Source organism: Myotis yumanensis, unplaced genomic scaffold (assembly GCF_028538775.1).
Source record: "Myotis yumanensis isolate MYYU_CA2020_CCGP unplaced genomic scaffold, mMyoYum1.0.hap1 SCAF_8, whole genome shotgun sequence".
NCBI lineage: Eukaryota > Metazoa > Chordata > Mammalia > Chiroptera > Vespertilionidae > Myotis > Myotis yumanensis.
Window position 1 is genome coordinate 73448027 of NW_027223759.1, and position 15645 is coordinate 73463671.

Below are 15645 nucleotides of genomic sequence, written 5' to 3' on the forward strand. Positions count from 1 at the left end.
CTATGTTCTTGGTCACTTGTCTTCATGAGGAAATTATCCTTGACTCTTATCTCTTTCACTCCACATCTGATGGGTCAGCAAATTCTGCTGACCTTAGTTATTCAGGTTTTTGCTAATATTTATCTCCCCCTACCCATTTTATTGTCACAGGCCTGTATCTTGTTTGGTTTAATATGGAAGTCTGCTAGATTTTGGAGCTCTACTACCTATATTGCTACTGGCAAAATCAGGATCACAGACGATGTTCAAGGCCTAAATAGGATGGATGTGTGTGTGTGTTTAGAAATTTAACATTGAATATCCTCAATCTTTCTGGTATGTCAAAAATCCCATCATTTGCATTTTTATTCTGTTTGGTGCCTGATGTTTTTGCTTTTTGTTTGTTTGTTTTTTATAACCTCTGTTAACCCTTTTAATGCCAATATTTGGATGGCATAATGAGTAGAATTGTCCAAAAGTGACCCTGACAGCTGGTTGGACCTTGGGACCTCCATCAAAACTCAAATTCTGAAGTGGCCTCCTCCATCCACAGAGGATTCTGCAACATCTTATGAGTCCCAGGGTCTCCAAATTCTGGCTCCGTCCTTCCCCTGACACTTCCTGTAAATAGCTTGCACCCCATGTTCAGACTCAGGTGACCATTTAATCTATCCATTCATTCTCTATGATGCATAATTTTAATGTGTGACAGACTGGGCTAAGGGCTGCCCAGGTTAAACATTATTTCTAGGTATGTTGGTGTGAGTGTTTTCTAATGAGGTGAGCATTTGAATCCTGCACTCAAAGCTTGTAAAGTAGATGGTGTGATACTCATGCAAATGGGGAGGGCAATCTGTTAAGGACCTAAATAGAACAAAAAGAAGAAAAGATGAATCCAAACCTCTTTTCTTCCCTCCTCCTGCCCGAGTCTTCTCCTGCCCTTGGCCTGGGATTATACCATAGGCTCCTCTAGTTCTCAGGCCTTCAGACTTGGACTGGCACTATATCACCAGCTTCCCTGGTCTCCAGCCAGCCGACATTAGATCATGAGACTTCTCAGCCTTCATGACCACCTGAACTAATTCCTAATAATATATATATATATATAATAAATATAACTATATATTTATATATAAATATATAATATATGTGTGTATATATATATGTGTGTGTGTGTATATATATATATATATATATATATATATACATATATATATATATACATATATATATATATATTTCTCTGGAGAGCCCTAATACATCCATTGATTGACTAATCTACCCTCCCATCCCCTCTCCATTTCCTGTAAGAAGTGAGAGTTAACAAGGAAAAGTGGACTGCTGACTACTGTATCGTTCTTGTCAAGCTCAACTCTGTGCCTTTGGCTGCAACACACTTCTCTGTGGAATGATAGCAGAGTCAGGAATCCCGTGATTTCTTTTTTCCTTGTGAATCTTTGGTCTATTTAAGCTTCACTAATAAAGGGCAGTTCCTTGATTCATACCACATGGAGTTGTAAACTTTGGACCTTGCCCTGGCGTGTTCCAGATGAGAGGTTAGGAGTGGTCTACCTTTTCAAAACAGCCTGCTAGCCCGTCCTGTAAAGCTCTTTATAATCATGGGACCAACTTTTCTCTTCCATTAGTCTTTCCAGTTAATCTTCTATGTACACTGAGCAACTCCCCCTTTGAAATGTACTACCTGTGGTTTGCTGCTTCTCCCCTGAGTCACTTCTCATCACTCCTATCTCCTCCTGTGGAAATCGGCTCACCTTCCACCATCTACTCCACAGTCAACCTTTTCTAGGAAAGCGTCCCTTAGAGAACAGTTCAGGGAAGGTCTCTTTCCCTAGATCATCTCTTCCACACCATCTTTATGGCACAAAACACACAGAGCCTAGGATTGTGAATATTTGAATACATTTGTTGTTGTTGTTAAATCTCCTTTTCCTTCAGAAATCAGACTCATCGTTGTATGTCCCATAGTTAGCACATCCTATTTTGCTCAAAGTCTTCAGTAAATGTGTGGTAAATTAGCATATATGAAGTGTCTTGGCATATATGAAGAAAAAGATGGACCATTGAAATGTTTTGGGCTTTTCAAAGTAACACAAAGTTGTGGGGCTTTTTTGTTTTGTTTTGTTTTGTTTTATTTTATTTAAAAGGCTGTGCAAAGCCAATAGTTTACTGGATGCAAACTGTAATTACAACCTTTCCCTGCCATTCTGACTCATTGGAGACATGTCTTCCAAGTCTAAATGCCTGGCAAGTCCTCTGAAATGAGTTTTTATGTGTTGTCTTTTTAAGGTGCACATGGTGAATAGCCCTGATATTTTCATTTGATTGGGTTTGGTCTTTAAAACACTCTCAAGCAATTTGGCTGGGCAGTGGGCCTCACCTCCCAGCCAGCCTGCTTATCAACAAACCAGCCATTTTCTGTGTTAGTGTCTTTTATACTCAACCATATTTCAAAAACAAGTGAATGTTCACGATGAAGTCTGCGTGATAAAATGTCTTTCACCTTATGTAAAATAAGGCTACATCCACAGGGTGTAAAGCTTCTGGATGTAATGTCAAAACAATCTAGGTATTTGACACAGACCATTCATCCTCCAAGTATTTGCCTTTTTCTCCCAAAGATGTTTGGTATCTTTTAAAATACACTTTCAAATTCATGATCTTTAAACCGATTTGTTCTAGCCTAAAATAAGAATGAGTGGAAAGCAACGCTGTCTATATCCATATTCTAACAGCTAATTTTATTGACTAGATTCAAGTAGACATAAAGTAACTGAAAATTTCACTTCTAGTCGACAGTCACAGAGACTGACTTTACCTTCTGTATGGACTGGGTTTGTGTCCCTCCTCAAATTCATATACAGTGGGGCCTTGACCTGTGAGTTTAATTCGTTCCGAGACCGAGCTCATTAAGGAGCTCGTTAACTCAAATTACTCTATCAACTCAATGCAAAAAATTGGCCGAGAGACAGCTGGTATCTCAAAAAACTCGTTAGTCGGGACACTCGTAAGTCAAGGCCCCACTATATTTAAGTCCTAACCCGCAGTGTGATGGTAATAGGAGGTGGAGCCTTTGGGAGGTAATTGGGTTGAAATGAGGTCACAGATTTAGAGTTCCCATGATGCAATTAGTGTTTGTATAAGAAAAGGAACAGTGGCCAGAGCTCTCTCCATCTTACTCTCTACAGATGAGGGCAGAGCAAGAAGGCAGCAGCCATCTGCAAGCCAGAAAGAGTGTCCTCACCAAGAACCGACTGCCAGCACCTACACGTCCCGTCCTCCAGACTGTGAGAGTAAATGTCTGTTGTTTAAGCCACTCGGTCTACCTCTTTTCGTTATAGCAGCCCAAGCTGATTAATATACCCTCCAGTCTTAAACAATAAAAAATAAGACAGATATGCAAAGCAATAATTTTCACACATTAAACAACAGTGATCAATGTGCAAAATAGTGAACCCGTAGAGAAAGGAAGCAAACAAAATGAACCCTATGATTGTCCCTACTGACTGAGTAGAATTTTGAGGCAACCATGGAAAGAGAGCAACAGGAATGGAGTCTGGCAGTCATCTGAGTTGAAGAGAACACAATTGGATTTCTGGGAGACCAGGGGAACTAGAATTCTGGGGCCAGAATACTAGAGACAACAGAGCTCCACAAAGAGAGAGTTCCAAAGATCTTCAGAGAGTTTTGCTTTCAGCCTTTAATACTGATCAGTGCACATGAACAAACTACTGATACCTAGCAAAGAACCATAAAAAAGATGCAGGAAGAATAATACCAGGAGCTCACACAGGGCCAGGAACAGTTCCTAATTTCATCAGCCAAAGTGGAAATATGAAGTAGAGTATTCAAAAGGCTGTTACCTTATCAGTAGGATAAATTAGCTCCCAAATAAAGGCTGCTCTTCCCCAAATGAACACATTTTAAAAACAAGCCTCAAAAGGTTAAGACAAGTGATTTAGCTGTATCCCAGAACAAAGATCCAAAATACTTAACAGAATTAAAAACAAACAAACAAACAAAATGCAAGCATCCATAAACATAAAATTCACAGTATCTGGCATACATTAATAGTGTCACATGTACCCTAACTCACTGGGGAAGGAACGAAATAAGAGGGTGCTATGTGAGCTTTCCTTTTCTAATATTTTATTTAGTGAGGAGGATACAGTGGGGGAGCACTGAGCTAGGTTAACCCACCTTTACTGTCTCTTTCTCATAGTCTGTGAGCTCCAGTGAACAACATCTGTTGTTTATCTTTGATTTAACATTGAAAAACACAAATATTTACATCTTTGTCACTATCTCTGAATAATCTATGAAGAGGGGGAAAGATATACATTTATAATCACTGGCTGGATTTCAATGAATGTCAGGGACCCACCATTTATGCCACCAATAACATGCAATTAAAAATATTTCCTTTAAGTAGGATTTTCTGAATTTGTAAAATGCAAATAAATAAGATATACTATTTCTCACGTTATTCTCTTATTTTAAAAAACAATAAAATACAAACAACTCACCATGTTCCAGCATCCAACTTACGCCATTCATTTAGCATGCTGTAATGGAACTAGCAGGTGATTTGGAGCCAGATACATCCAGAGTTGGTTCTACTATTTACTATTCCCATGACTGCACAAGTTAAACTCCCTGAGCCCCAATACACACCTTTATAAAATGGAGATAGTGCCCTCGCTGGTTTGGCTCAGTGGATAGTGTCAGCTTGCGGACTGAAGGGTCCCAGGTTTGATTATGGTCAAGGGCACATGCCCAGGTTGCGGTCTCGATCCCCAGTAGGGAGTGTGCAGGAGGCAGCCAATCAATGATTCTTTTTTTTTTTTTTTTTTTTTTTTTAATTTTTCGCTAAAAGTATTACAAAGTGTATTACATAAGTGTCCTTTTTTCCCCCCCGCCCTTGACAGACCCCTGCCCTCCCTTACCCCCCAGTGTCTTATGTCCATTAGTTATGGTTATATGGATGCATACCAGTCCTTCGGTTGATCTCTTAATCCCCTCCCTCCTCCCCCCCAACCCTCCCTGGCCTTCCCACTGCAGTTTGACAATCAGTTTGAGGCAGCTCTGCCTCTGTATCTATTATTGTTCAAAAGTTTGTAATGGTCTTTATTATCCATGAATGAGTGAGATCATGTGGTATTTTTCCTTCATTGACTGGCTTATTTCACTTAGCATAATGCTCTCCAGTTCCATCCATGCTGTTGCAAATGGTAAGAATTCCTTCTTTTTTACAGCAGCATAGTATTCCATCGTGTAGATGTACCACAGTTTTCTAATCCATTCATCTACTGATGGGCACTTAGGCTGTTTCCAGATCTTAGCTATGGTGAATTGTGCTGCTATGAACATCGGGGTGCATATATCCTTTCTGATTGGTGTTTCTGGTTTCTTGGGATATATTCCTAGAAGTGGGATCACAGGGTCAAATGGGAGTTCCATTTCCAATTTTTTGAGGAACCTCCGTACTGCCTTCCATAGTGGCTGCACCAGTCTGCATTCCCACCAGCAGTGCACAAGTGTTCCTTTTTCTCCACATCCTCTCCAGCACTTGTCGTTTGTTGATTTGTTGATGATGGCCATTCTGACAGGTGTGAGATGGTACCTCATTGTTGTTTTGATTTGCATCTCTCGGATGATTAGTGACTTTGAGCATGTTTTCATATGTCTCTTGGCTTTCTGAATGTCCTCTTTTGAAAGGTGTCTATTTAGATCCTTGGCCCATTTTTTGATTGGATTGTTTATCTTCTTTTTGTTAAGTTGTATGAGTTCCCTATAAATTTTGGAGATTAAGCCCTTATCAGATATGACGTTGGCAAATATGTTTTCCCACGAGGTGGGTTTTCTTGTTGTTTTGTTGATGGTTTCTTTTGCTGTGCAGAAGCTTTTTATTTTGATGTAGTCCCATTTGTTCAGTTTCTCTTTAGTTTCAACTGCCCTAGGGGCTGTATCAGTGAAGAAATTGTTTTGGCATATGTCTGAGATTTTGCTGCCTTTGTATTCTTCTAGAATTTTTATGGTTTCCTGTCGTACATTTAAGTCCTTTATCCATTTTGAGTTTATTCTTGTGTATGGTGTAAGTTGGTGGTCTAGTTTCATTTTCTTGCATATATCTGTCCAATTTTCCCAACACCATTTATTGAAGAGACTATCTTGGCTCCATTGTATGTTCATGCCTCCTTTGTCAAAAATTAATTGAGCATATTGGTTCGGGCTAATTTCTGGACTCTCTATTCTATTCCACTGATCTATATGTCTGTTCTTGTGCCAGTACCAGGCAGTTTTGAGAACAGTGGCTTTGTAATACAGCTTGATATCTGGCATTGAGATCCCACCTACTTTGTTTTTTCTCAGGATCGCTGCAGCTATTCGGGGTCTTTTTTTATTCCAGATGAATTTTTGGAGAGTTCGTTCTAGATCCTTGAAGAAGGCCATTGGTATTTTAATGGGAAGTGCGTTGAATGTATAGATTGCTTTGGGTAATATGGACATTTTAATGATGTTGATTCTACCAATCCAAGAACATGGTATGTTCTTCCATCTGTTTATGTCTTCCTCTATCTCTTTTTTCAACGTCCTATAGTTTTCTGAGTAGAGGTCTTTTACCTCTTTAGTTAAGTTTATTCCTAGGTATCTTAATTTTTTTGGTGCGATGGTAAATGGGATTGTTTTTATAATCTCTCTTTCTGAAAGTTCACTATTGGTATATAGAAATGCCTCGGATTTCTTGGGGTTAATTTTGTATCCTGCTACATTGCCAAATTCATGTATTAAGTCTAGTAGTTTTTTGATGGAGTCTCTAGGGTTCTGTATGTATAATATCATGTCATCTGCAAATAAGGACAGTTTTACTTCCTCTTTTCCAATTTGGATGCCTTTTATTTCTTCTTCTTGTCTAATTGCAATGGCTAATACTTCCAGGACTATGTTGAACAGGAGTGGAGAGAGTGGACATCCCTGTCTTGTTCCTGTTCTTAGGGGAAATGGTGTTAGTTTTTGTCCATTGAGTATGATGTTGGCTGTGGGCCTGTCATATATGGCTTTTATTATGTTGAGGTATGATCCTTCTATTCCCACCTTGCTGAGAGTTTTTATCAAAAATGGGTGTTGGATTTTGTCAAATGCTTTTTCTGCATCAATTGATATGACCATGTGGTTTTTTTCTTTCAATTTGTTTATGTGATGTATCACGTTTATTGATTTACGGATGTTGTACCATCCTTGCATCCCTGGGATAAATCCTACTTGGTCATGGTGTATGATCCTTCTGATGTACTGCTGGATCCGATTTGCTAAGATTTTGTTGAGGATTTTGGCATCTATGTTCATGAGGTATTGGCCTGTAATTCTCTTTCATTGTGTTGTCTTTACCTGGTTTTGGTATTAGGGTGATGCTAGCTTCATAAAATGTGTTTGGAAGTGTTCCATCCTCTTGGACTTTTTGTAGTAATCTGAGGAGGATAGGTTTCAGTTCTTCCTTAAAAGTTTGGTAAAACTCCCCTGAGAAGCCGTCTGGTCCTGGGCTTTTGTTTGCTGGAAGCTTTTTGATGACTGCTTCAATTTCTTCCATCGTTATTGGCCTATTGAGATTTTTAGATTCTTCCTGATTGAGTTTTGGAATGTTGTATTTTTCTAGGAATTTGTCCATTTCCTCCAGGTTGTCTAGTTTGTTGGAGTAGAGTTGTCCGTAGTATTGTTTAACAATCATTTGTATTTCTTTGGGGTCTGTTGTTATTTCGCCTCTATCATTTCTGATTTGGTTTATTTGGGACCTCTCTCTTTGCTTCTTGGTGAGCCTGGCTAGGGGTTTGTCAATCTTGTTTATCCTTTCAAAGAACCAGCTCTTGGTTTCATTGATTTTCTGTATTGTTTTTTTGGTCTCTATTTCATTGATTTCTGCTCTAATCTTTATTATCTCCTTCCTTCTGCTCACTCTGGGCTTTTCTTGTTGCTCTCTTTCTAATTCTTTGAGTTGTAGAGTTAGATGATTAACTACCATTTTTTCTTGTTTTTTGAGGTAGGCCTGTAGAGCTATAAACTTCCCTCTCAGGACTGCTTTCATTGTGTCCCAGAGGTTTTGGATTGTTGTGTTTTCATTGTCATTAGTGTTCAGGATGTTTTTAATTTCTTCTTTGATGTCATTGGTAACCCAATCAATATTTAATAACATGCTATTCAGCTTCCAAGTGTTTGAGTATTTTGGGTTGTTTTTATTGTGGTTTATTTCTAACATTATGCCATCGTGGTCTGAGAAGATGCTTTTTATTATTTCAATCTTCTTGAATTTGTGGAGACTTTGCTTGTGACCCAATATGTGGTCTATTTTTGAATATGTCCCATGAGCACCTGAGAGGAATGTATATTCCGCAGCTGTGGGGTGAAGTGTTCTGAAGATGTCAATTAAGTCCATCTGATCTAGTGAGTCATTTAGGATTGCTGTTTCTTTGCTGAGTTTTTGTCTAGCGGATTTATCCAGTGATGTTAGTGGTGTATTAAAGTCCCCTACTATGATTGTATTGTTGTCGATCTCTCCCCTGATACCTTCCAGGAGTTTTCTTATGTATGTGGGTGCTCCTGCATTGGGTGCATATATGTTTATCAGGGTTATATCCTCTTGTTGTATTGATCCCTTTAGTATTATGAAGTGGCCTTCCTTATCTCTGGTTATGGCCTTCACTTTGAGGTCTATTTTGTCGGATATAAGTATTGCTACCCCAGCTTTTTTTTCATTTCCATTTGCCTGAAAGATATTTTTCCATCCCTTCACTTTCAGTCTGTGTGAGTCCCTTCTAATGAGGTGGGTCTCTTGTAGACAGCAAATGTATGGGTCATGTTTTTTTATCCATTCAGCCACTCGATATCTTTTGATTGGACCATTTAGTCCATTTACATTTAAAGTTATTATTGAAAGGTACTTGTTTGTAGCCATTTCTATTTTTTTGTGGCTGCTTTCTTTCTGGGCTTTTTATTTCTTCTTTTTACACCAGTCCCTTTAGCATTTCTTGCATTGCTGGCTTGGTGGTGATGAACTCCCTTAGCCTTTTTTTGTCTGTGAAGCTTCTTATTTCCCCTTCAATTTTGAATGATAGCCTTGCTGGATAGAGTATTCTTGGATTCAGTCCTTTGCTTTGCATCACTTTGTAGATTTCCGTCCATTCTTTTCTGGCCTGATGTGTTTCTGTTGAGAAATCGTTTGATAATCTGATGGGGGACCCTTTGTAGGTAACTCTCTGTTTCTCTCTTGCAGCCTTTAAGATTCTCTCTTTGTCTTGTACATTTGCCATCGTTATTATGACGTGTCTTGGTGTCGGTCTTTTGGGGTTCATCTTGCCTGGGACTCTCTGTATTTGTGTAACTTTTTTCTTCCCCATATCTGGGAAGTTTTCTGTCATTATTTCTTCAAATAGATTTTCTAATCCTTGCTGCTCTTCTTGTCCTTCTTGCAGCCCTATTATGCGTATGTTACTTCGTTTCATGTTGTCCTGAAGCTCCCTTAGGCTCTCCTCCTGTTTTTTAATTCTTTCAATCAATGATTCTTATCATTGATGTTTCTATCTCTCCTTCCCCTTTCCTCTCTGAGGTCAATAAAAATATATTAAAAAATAAAATGGAGAGAGTGATACCTCATAGGATTATTGTATAGATTAAATTAGGTCACAAACATAAGAATTTAACTCAGCTCTTGGTATTCAGTAGGTGATCAGCAAATGTCAGTCCTCTTTTCTTCCCTCTCTATATTATTATTGCCTAAATATCTTAGTATAACTTAAAATTTTAACCCAGTAATGAGCAGATTCATACCTTTACTCAATATTTGGGAAAATAAGCGTTTGCTTCCTGATCAAGATGGCAAATTGAGGCAGATGCGAGCCAAAATATCATTGGAATTAGAGTATATAAGTACAGAAGGGAATAATTCCTAGTAGCACCAAGAATGGGGAGAATGCCTCAGTAAGTCAGATATTCTGGAAAAGTGGATGGGAACACAGTGACATATAAGCCAGAATCCAGGAAAAAGCAAAAGAAGGCGACATTGGAAATATGAACTGCTCCCGGACAGAGCCCTGGATAGACTCCAGGCTCAGAATCATTAGGCAGGGAAAGCAGGAAGCGTTAGGGGAAAATGATCTGAATAATTCATTTTGAAACTGTCTATATAGAAAGCAAAGTCAATTGACTCTTTAAATTCAAGTACACATATATACACCAAGAATCAGAAAGCTGTGGAATTTGCCTCCCTAACTAAAAGTTGGAAATTGTTTTCCAAATATTTTGAACAATGTCTCCATGTACTGTTGGGTTCCTATCAGAGTATGGTGCCTAAGAGTACTAGTACTATTGTTCAGTAGAGGGCAAGAGAAGTCTATCTACTCACTCCTACCTGTGCACCTAAGGAAAACTGACAGCCACTTGTCCTGCCCAGTCACCCAGGACTGTGGCCTTGTGGTCAGCCCTTCAATTTTAAGAAGGGTTTTTTGTTTGTCTGTTGTTTTTGGTTTGGTTGTTTAAGACCCATAGTCAGATTGTCACAAGAAGCTTAGATTGACTATCCAATCATCTATGGTCATACAGCTCATTGATTACAAATAAATATGAGAGAAAATCAAAGACAACTAGGCATTTGAGGAAAACAAATGGCTAGATAGGAATATCAAAATGAATACACAGAATAACCAATTAAGAGAAAAATAGATATTGTTCAGTGAAGATTAAATAACTTTAAAAATTACAATTTTTATTTCAAAAGAAAATTGAGATGATATTTATCTTCATTATAATAGAACTCATAGGGGGAAATGGCATTGAGAGAACAAAATAATTTAATTTAAAATGTAATTTAAAAAAAAAGATGAGAAATGAAGGTGAGTAAATCACATAGGACTTATCTACTTCCAGGAGGCTCTAATGATTTGGACAGTTTATTTAGAGTATAATACAATCAATTTATTTTCCAACAAAATTGAGAGTTAAAACCATGGGAGACAAATTAAAGATATAATGTTAGAAGTTGTATACCTAGTAGAATCCAATATTGCAATTTAAAATCTAGAAGATTTAAGTTCAGACTGAAAAGTTAATTAAGAAGGATGAAGGAATAACATTAATTAAGAAAGAGGGAGATAATAAAATTTACTGGAACTAGAGAAAGAAATGTTTCACTGAAGTATGAATGAAACAAGGTTTAAAACTGAAAGACATCCTTATGAAAGTTCAAAAAAACAAAGATAAAGAGATCCCAAATTTTCCTGAGAGAATAAAATGAAATATATAAACAATAATGAAATTGGTATCACACCTTTCATCAAAAACACTAGATACTAGAATAGTAATTTAAAATCATGAATTAAAAAAAAACACCAACCATACATATTAAGCTCGTGCGAGTTAGAATAGGCTATGTAATGCTGAGGTAACAAATGACTCCACATGCTTCAGTTACATGTCCATCATGGTTTCGCTGTGGCTCTATTCCTAAATGTCTTTACCACAGGATCCAGTCCCCTCTATGGATTATGGCTGTTTGGGGGATAGAAGAAAAGAGTGTAGCAAGAATGACTGGAAGATTAAAGTGCCACTATTCATCAAATACTGTGACTTAAAAACCAGAAAATTTCAGTTATGTCATAAAGCCTGGCTTCTTCTAATCAAGAGAATAGAGATGTGATGAGAAACCATTAAAGAGCTGTACAAGGCCTTGCTCAAAATATAAATCAGAGAAAATGTGGCATGCTTTGAACAATTAATAGAAAAATTAAAAAGATAATTATTTTGACTAATGCTGGAACATTCTCTTTTCATCAGCATATTCTACATGATGTTGAATTATATTTCTGTTTATGGGTTCAAGCACACTACTTGGTTCTAAAAGGAGCAGTATTTGGATAATCAAAGTATGAATACTACTTATTGGCATGCAGATTTTTAGAATCTCGCTATTGAGATATCTGAATTATGGTTTTATACTATAAAGTATATTTTATATCTCCAACAATGGTACAAGAGGAAAGAAGGTGGTAAGTAGAGTAGGTTTTTGTGGGGTATGAAGTCCATCTTTTTTTAGGTATCAAGTTGATGGAACAAAAACATTAGCCCAGGTATTTTATTTACATTCTTGTAGATTATTTAGATGAACTAAAATAATACAAGTCTCAAAACTTGGAATAAAGGGAAAGACTTGGTAGGTGGTAGAATAAGGGAACTGAATTTTTAGTCTTCAATCTATAATAATAAAAGCATAATATGCTAATTAGACCGGACGTCCTTCTGGACGACCTTCCAGATGGGACTGGGGCTGCGAGGGAAGCCAGTGCCAGCAGCCAGGGGAAGGAAGGCCTACTCTTGCATGAATTTTGTGCATCGGGCCTCTGGTAGTTGAATAAAAGAGAACTATCTTAAGTTGATAAATCAAGCATTGGGGTCATAGCCATATTATGAAAACATTTTTAACCACCAGAAATCTAAAAACATGAATAGTTAAAAGTGGTTACCTGTGGAGTAACTAAGAATGACAATTGCATCATGGCCTTTTTCATTAAATTTTATACCATTATGTGTACATACTATTTTTATAATAAATGTTGATCAAATTGTAGCAAATTTGATGAAATTTAGACAATTTTAAAGTCAAAAGTGACTAAAGCTATCATAATATTAACATGGCAAAGTTATTTGAGGACTGGGGCCTCTGTTGAGATACTGAATTCAGGAATGATTAGTACGTAGTAAATACACATATACAAATTATATTGTATATAGTTATTTTATCAATTTATATGTCTCATACTAGTTTTTTTATAGTCTTATCCCTTTACTACAATCAGATTTACCTCCTCACAGACCCTGGAGGAAATCATGCTGCTTTTGACTATCTTGTCTTTACTCATTTTTCTGAAAAAATTAACAAGTTGATGTCCCTTGTAACTATATTTTTCTTGTCAAATATTCCCTTTCATCTAACCATGTGATAATATTTGAAGAACTCATTATGTGCCAGGCATCATTCTAGGGATGGTGATGGTGCCATTCATATAGATGGCTATCAAGGATATGCTGCCTTTGAGGGGCTTAAAGGCTATCAGAGAGGAGGCAATTTCAGAACATTGTGATAAATTTGAGGACAAAGGTAAGTAAAGATATTTTAACAATATAAAAAAGGGGTTTCCTGATCCACCATGTAGGGTCTGAGAGATGTCCCAGAGTTAAGTGATATTTGAGTTGCTCTGTAACGGCTAGAAATTGATGGTCAAAACATAGTGAAGAATTGGATGCAGCTTTCTAAGCAGAGGGAGTACCAAGTGCAAGTTGTGGAGACAACAAACAGGATGGAGCTTTAGAGTAAAATTAAGCAGTGTGTGTGCCTAGTCCAGAAGTTTTATGTGAGGGAATGGATGAGGATTCAGCCAGAAGTGGAAGGAGCGCAATTGTATCTTCCATAGATATTAGCACTGTTCTTGGTTTACAGTGGTGCTAAATATATAGTTGTTGCATACAAATGTGATAAAAATTTTAAAAAGACATTTAAAAGCCAGAAAAAAAGTGATAAAATTTTGAGTCTCAGTCTTAAGATGTCAGCTAAATGGATAAACACAGTGTCATTGTAGATGTATTTATTTCTTCCATATGAATTTTGAACATTTGATTTTAGAATATTTGCTTTTTGGGGTTGCTGAGATTGAATGAGAAATGCAAATGAAATGCTATACTACTTTCTCAATTTATTTTTATAATCAAGATTTTCCCAAAGTTTACAGTGGAAATGCCTTCTTTCATCAGAATATGCCTACATATTCAAGAATAACATTCAAGAATAAAATGAATGTTAAAAATAGCATTTTTTTTCTTGTCAGTCCAGACTAACAAAGTATTGTGGCATTTTTAGGAAAGTCTTGATTCTCATTTTCAAATGAGGGCTTGATTTATCCTCTAAATTCTGTGCTATGCATCAGCCAGACACCTCATTAAAACCTGGGTTTATTAAAATCAAGGAAATAGCAACTCCTAGCATTGTTTTTGTAATGTGCACCATCTATAACAAACACAACAAATAAAAATAGAATGGCTATAGAGTAAGAAAATAACTAATTAGTGAGATTCATTATAATGAAATAAGAGAAGTTAGAAAATACAACATGAATAATATAAGGGCAGAATATTTTGCATATGATCACATGGGAACTCTAGGAAAATATCATACTAGTTTCAAATAATGTAGAGCATTGAGTGCCCCACGAGAACAGATACATGATTTTGTCATGTTTTCTTTTGATTTAATTAACTCTTTTTATGCTATGGTAAATTAAGCTATTGTTTATTTTATTATGCAAAACAATTTCCCTCTATGTCATCATTACTACTATCTAAACCATATGTATGGCACATAAGTGTTTAGTAAATGTTGGTTGTCACCTTCTCCTGATACAAAAGACAGGAAAGCCAAGTCAGAATAAATTCCATTTTTATTTTTTTAAATGTACCTCCCTGCTGCCTTACCTTACCCTTTGCAACCATGTCACACCTTTTCTAACTACCACATTATGTTCACATGGTTTTGTAAGTTGGATGATAGTGTGCCTCTGACTATCTCCTTACAAATATTTTCTTTCTCAATTTTCTCTGAAGAGGTCACCCAGCTAAGCATTCATTTCAGTTGTAAATTGTGGTTACCAACCTTAACTACACTGTCATTTCTGTGTTTCTCTATGCAACTCTCTCCCATTTCCTGTAATCCTCCAACACCTACCTCTGTAGGACTCACAATGGGAAATCTATCTGGTCTCCCATTTCTTGGAGTAAACAGTATTTCAGCTTTTTGTTATGAAAACCTCAAATCTTCCTACCCTTAAGCACATCCATTCTGCCTTGCCTCCTGTCAAGGTCAAAGCAAGGTCTCTCCTCCCATCTACGTCCAGTCTCCCTGGTACTCTGGTGCTTTCTCAGAATTCAGATCCTTTTGATTATCTTCCTTTTTTAAAAAATCTTTCTCTACTAACTTGTGCATACTAGCTTTTCAACACTGTACTCCAAACTTCCCTGTTCAAAACGATAAAAAAATCCCACTTGCCCTACTTTAACTTGAGCTGCTTCACTCTCTGTGCTCCCCTTTATGGCCAAGTCTTCTTGAGTTTTCTGGTTGTCTTGAGTTCTTCAGCCTTTTTGCCTCAACTCACAGCAAGGTAGCTTGCCCTGCCTATGCACTTGTCCTACTTTAGGATGTCACCAATGACTTTGTCACATAATTTAACCAGACTCTTCAGTCCTCTTTAGCTTTAATCCTCAGAAACAGCTTGTTACACTTTGACACCACAGGAAAGAGTTAAAAAGCAGGTCTCATTGTTTTCCTTAGAAAGGCCTGCTTGTAAGATTGGCCCTCGGGAGGCATCTAGAAACTTGGATTTCAGGGTTCCTACTATTCTCAGAACTAATAAGAGGGGTTACCTCTACCTAAAGTGCCTGTGGAAACAATAGGGTTTATGCTGAAAACTTCCTTCCTTCAGGAGTCTGGAATCTTGGTCTGTGGCAGGCAGAGATTGCCTACATGACCAGCCCGCAGTAAACACTCTGGCCTCTGAGTCCCTAATGAGCTTCCCTGGTTGGCAGGGGTTTACTTTTGTTGTCACAACTTGCTGCTGG